General features: G+C 37.4%; 1 pseudogene; it reads left to right on the forward strand.

Annotated features, from left to right (window-relative positions):
- Positions 1-3,899: 3,899 nt before the first annotated feature.
- On the forward strand, positions 3,900-5,031 carry LOC129072514 (double-stranded RNA-binding protein Staufen homolog 2-like; annotated as a pseudogene).
- Positions 5,032-6,024: the final 993 nt, after the last annotated feature.

Here is a 6,024-nt window from a genome sequence, read left to right on the forward strand (position 1 = left end):
CAGGCTCTTCAGGTAAAACACTATGTGAATGGTGTGCCTGGGGTTGTGCAATGGGGAGGGAAGAAAGCCTAACTGATTTTTCCAAGTGAAGCTTATTACACTTATTGTACCCAAGTCTCATGTAATTTAATCTTAAAATAAGAACTTTTTTCCCCACAGAAAAAAAAAATGCAGTTGCCTGCCTCAACCTTGCCTTTCCACCTCCTCACATATTTCCTTCCTAAAATTTTCCCACTCTATACCATATCCAGTAGAGATAAGTGCTCTTTACCACACGCACGTACCTGAGAAAGTCCACCACCACCTCCACTCATACAGATAGTCATCCTCAAATCTGAGTCTTCAGAATAGTCCTTGTCTAAAAATGTGAAAGGATTTTTCACTTGAAAATTTGAGAGATTTGGTTGTATATATTTTTTAGCTTAGTGTCATGAGAAATGTTGTATCTCAACTATTGAACATTTTCTTCCCTCAAAATAACAATGAAGTTCAATCTCCATTATGAAAGAAACAACTTGCAAATAAGAGAAGGAAGGAACAATTAGAAATATGCTTCCCTGGCTCATAGAGCTGCATCTTTCTGAGAATTAATGTTTGTTCCTTGGACGGGGGGAGGTGTGTGTGCATGTATGTGTGAGTTCCAAGAGTTCTCTTTAGGTGTTCAGAAAACCATAACACCAAAGGCTACTCTGGAACCCTGTTCTTGAAGCCTTGGCATATTAAAAACCACCAAGGACAGCCTACTAGAGATAAAGTTTAAAAGCCTTTAGACCAGGTAGTCTTTAGACAAGATAACTATATTTGTTAAATTTACTGTTATGATATGGAAACATGTCCTGGGGGCCTTCTGATTTCTATGAGTAGGATGTAAGTTTTCTCAAATGGAAAAAGAGTTCATACTTTTATTCTACAATGTGGCACACTAACTAACATAGAGCCCAATAAATAACTGTTGATAATAAAACAAATGATAAGATAAAGAAGAGCTCCTCTTTGTGTTTAGTCAGGAAATGGGGAGAAGCATAAGGTGACACATAGTGAAGGTTTACATTCTTAAGTGTTTGCTTAGGCTATAGAAGAGATGTATTCAGTACATAGTTTTCTTTTTAAAAATTTCCCTTCTACCTTGCAATTCTTTCTAGAAGCACCAGTCTTTCTGTGAAGTCTTATAAGTTACTCTGGCCTTGTGAGGAGGCCTGATGAGGAATAAAGAAATGACACAATGAAAGGCAGTGGAGGTCTCATTCTCTCGTTTGTTGAGAAAGTACAGAGGACATTTTTGAAGAGAGAGTTTTGGCAGCAACAGGAGCCATTGCACTAAAGACTGTTAGAAACAGGAGGAAGGGGCAGCTTCCACACAGGCAACTTTGGGAAAACTGTAAGACCTGTGACTCCTCCAGTTTTAATATGCTAAGGGAAGTGTCTCCACAGATGAAGAGAAAGTCATACCCACGCCACAGATGGGGGAGTTGTTCTTTAGTGATGACTACAAAGATCCTTCACGACATTGATTGTGCTAGCTCAACCCTCAGCACATATGATGAACAATCTTTCAGACATAACAATGAAATGTGAGGGACTTCAGTTTAAACTTTGACACGTAAAGAGTTTGGAAGTCATCATTCTCATCCTCACAAAAAAGATAAAGCTAAAGAAATTGAAAATCAATGATTTTGCTCAGAATCATCAGAGAGTGAGGTCGTAGAACAAACCACCACTCAAAAATACACAGAGACAGGTAAAAACAGAATACATGGTTAATTTCAGAATACATGGAGGGAAACTGTAGTAATTTTTATGTATTATTGTAGGGACAATGTGGACTAGTTAAAGAATGAGAACTTCTTGAAGGCTGCATTCTTAGTGAGAGTTTTACCACCAGGAAACTTACCTAGATTTTAATGTGAATAGCGGAGAAGGAAACCACTGTGGCATTAGCAGGAAGAAAGGAAGAGGAACCATTATGAAAAATAACACACCTATTCTCCAGGGAAAATATCTCATATTAAGCTACCTGGATGAAAGGCACTTCTCCTACTCCAGGCCTTTCTAGCCTTCCTGCCTCACCTAAGGTGGCTAGAGAAGTGAAGAAACACTTGCGCAGGCCGCAGCCTGGGAACACAGGCCCATCGGAAGACTTAGATTAAATCATAAAACTATAAACTACTTTCCCTGTGCTGTACCTTTCCACCATACCAACAAGGCTTCAGGATGATAAGATAACAGGTTATAGCTGAAAGAACTGCAGATACAACTCTCTTTGAGGAAGAATGTGTAGGGAAGCTCAAAATCAATAGGACAAACATAAGAACACTACAAGATTTTGAAGCATCTGGTAGCTATAGCTAGCAAACATTAAAAACAGTCCAATTGCCAGCCAGAATAACATAGAAAATGATATATGTGTCTTTCCACAAAACAATTAGAAAGAATGTTAAAAAGCAATGTAAAAAAAAAAAACAGTCCAAAGAGACATAAAAAAGAATCAGAACCAGGTTTAGATAGGACGTAGATATTGGAACTATCAGATAAGCAGTTTAAGATATCTATAATTAATATATTAAGGAATTTAATGGAAAAACTAGACAACATTCAAGAACTGATACATAAAGTAAGCATAGAGATAGGAACTCTGAGAAAGAAACAAAGGGAAATGCTAGACATCAAAACACTGGAATAGAAATAAAGAATGCTATTGATGGATTCATCAGTAAACTATTTACATGCCCCCTAAAAGGATCCATGAGCTTGAAGATAGAACAAGTGAAACTTCTCAATTGAAATGAAAAGAGAACAAAGCATAAAACAAGAGCAGAATACCCCGAAAATGTGGCATTATTTCAAAAGATGTAACATACTAATACCTGGAAGAAAAAAAGAAATAACAAAGCAGAATGAATATTTGCAGGATACAAGGTTAATATGCAAAAGTCAATCGATTTCCTATATATTGTCAAAGAAAAATTGAAATCTGAAATTAGAAAAAGCAATAACATTTTCAATAGGAAAAAGAGAAATATTTAAGTATAACTCTCACAAGAAAGATAGAGTATCTATATGGAAAACTGCAATATTTTGATTTTACAAATCAGAGAAAATCTAAATAAATGCAGACATATTCTGTGTCCATGAGTGGGACGACTCAATATTGTGAGAACAACAACTCTTCTTAACTTGAGCTATAGATTCATAGATTCAGCACAACATCAATCAAAATACCAGCAAGCCATTTTGCTGATACTGACATAATTATTCTAAAGTTTATATAGAAGGGCAAAATACCTAGAATAGCCAACACAATAGTAAGGAAGTATAAAGATGAAGGACTCACAACCTAGTTTCAAAACTTACTATAAAGTTACAATTATCAAGTCGATATGGTATTGTCAAAAGAATAAACATATGAAACAATGGAACAGAATAGAGAGTCCAAAAATACTCACAACTATAATCAACTCATCATTGAAAAGGAGCAAAGGCAATTCAATGGCAAAAGATATTCTTTTCAAGAAATGATTCTGGAAGTAGTGGACATCCACATGTAAAAACTCAAATCTATACACAAAATCTGACACATTCACAAAAATTAATTCAAAAGGCATTATAGACCTAATTTAAATGCAAAACTACAAAACTTCTAGAAGAAAAAAAATGAGAAAATGTGGATGACTTTAGGCTCAGCAATGAAGTATTAAATATTACAGTAAAATTACAATCCATTAAAAAAATTGATGAGAGTGGTCTCTTCCTGAGCAAAATGGGTGCTGCAGGGGGGATGAGTCAGCACTGAGATCCCACCAGCTACTCTCTCAGTTCTCTCCCCAAAGCCTCCTTCCCCAGTCTCGCCATGTGTCCCTAGTCCACTCTGCCCGCACCTTTGCCAGAGACCAGGGTATCATTGCCCAATGCCTAAGATCTTTTACGTTCAGCTGACTGTAGGAAATAATGAATTTTGGGGGGAAGGGAAGACTCAACAAGCTGCTAGACACAATGCCGCCATGAAAGTCCTTCAAGCACTGCAGAATGAGCCCCTTCCAGAAAAATCTCCTCAGTATGGTGTATCTGGAAAAGAAATGGATGATGACAAAGATGCACATAAGTCTGAGATCAGCTTGGTGTTTGAAATTGCTCTAAAGTGAAATATGCCCATCGGTTTTGAGGTTATTAAAGGAAGTGGACAACCACATATGAAGAGCTTTGTTTTTCGGGTGTCAGTAGGAGAGTTCTCTGCAGAAGGAGAGGGAAATAACAAAAAACTTTCCAAGAAGTGCACTGCAACCACTGTCTTACAGGAGCTTAAGAAATTTCCACCTCTCCCTGTGGTTGAAAAACCAAAACTATTTTTTTAAAAACACCCTAAAACAATAGTCAAAGCTGGACCAGAATATGGTCAAGGAATGAACCTCAATAGCCACCTGGCTCAAATTCAACAGGCGAAAAAGGAGAAGGAGCCAGACTATGTTTTGCTTTCAGAGAGAGAAATGCATTGACGTGAGGAATTTGTGATGCAGGTCAAGGTAGGCAATGAAGTTGCTACTGGAATAGGACTTAATAAAAAGATAGCCAAAAAAATAAAAAATAAATGCTGCGGATGCAATGCTGTTACAGCTTGGTTATAAAGCATCCACTAGTCTTCAAGATCAACTTGACGAGACAGGGGAAAACAAAGGATGGAGTGGTCCAAAGGCTGGTTTTCCTGAACCAACAAATAACACTCCTAAAGGAATTCTTCATTTGTCTCCTGATGTTTATCAAGAGATGGAAGCCAACCACCACAAAGTTATCTCTAGCACTACCCTAGGCTACTTGTCACTCAAAGATATGAACCAACCCTCCGGCTCTTTCTTCAGCATATCTCCCACCTCGAATAGTTCAGCCACAATTGCTAGGGAACTCCTTATGAATGGAACATCTCCTGCAGCAGAAGCCTTAGGGTTAAAAGGAAGTTCTCCTACTCCCCCTTGTCCTGCAGTACAACCTTCAAAGCAGCTGGAATATTTAGCAAGGATTCAAGGCTTCCAGAAAGAAGGAAGGGAGAGAGAGAAACATCGATGCAAGAAAGAGGCATCGATCGGCTGCCTCCTTCTGTGCTCGGACCAAGGATTAAACCCACAACCCAGGCATGTGCACTGACCAGGAATCGAACCCACATCTCTTCAGTTATAGGGCAATGGTCCAACCAACTGAGCCACACTGGCTAGGGCCCTTGTAGTGTAGTTTGATATCAGGTAGCATGTTTCCTCCAAATTTGTTCTTTCTCAAGATTGCCGTGGCAGTTTAGGGTCTTTTGTGGTTCCATATAAATTTTTGGAATATTTGTTCTAGTTCAGTGAAATACACCACTGGTGTCTTGATAGAAATTACAATGAATCTATAGATTGCTTAGGGTAGTAGTGACATTTTAATGATGTTAATTCTTCTAATCCATGAATATGGTATATGCTTTCACTTATTTGTATTTCTTCTATTTCTTTCTTCAGTGTCTTATAATTTTCCAAGTACAGGTCTTTCACATCTTTCGTTAAATTTATTCCTAGGTATTTTATTTTATTTTTTGATGAACTTATATATGAGGTTGTTTTCTATGTTTTCATTTCTGATCGTTCATTATTGCTGTATGTAAATGCAACTGATTTCTGGATATTTATTTTGTATCCTGCTACTTAACTGAATTCATTGATCAGTTTTAGGAGTTTTTTCATGGGAACTTTAAGATTCTTTACCTACAGGTATCATGTCATCTGCAAATAATGACAGTTTTACTTCTTCCTAATTTGGATACCTTTTATTTCTTATTTGATTGCTGTGGCTAGGACTTACAGTAGTATGTTGAATAAGAATGGTGAAAGCAGGCATCCCTGCCTTGTTCCTGATCTTAAGGGAAACAATTTTAGCTTTTGCTCATTGGGTTTGATGATGGCTGTTGGTTTGTCATATATGGCCTTTATTATGTTGAGGTATGTCACCTCTATTCCTATTTCACTGAGAGTTTTTAATGTAATGGGTACTGGATTTTATTAAATG

This window comes from Pteronotus mesoamericanus, unplaced genomic scaffold (assembly GCF_021234165.1).
Source record: "Pteronotus mesoamericanus isolate MK-2021 breed Mesoamerican mustached bat unplaced genomic scaffold, CSHL_Meso_final contig_32, whole genome shotgun sequence".
Lineage (NCBI taxonomy): Eukaryota > Metazoa > Chordata > Mammalia > Chiroptera > Mormoopidae > Pteronotus > Pteronotus mesoamericanus.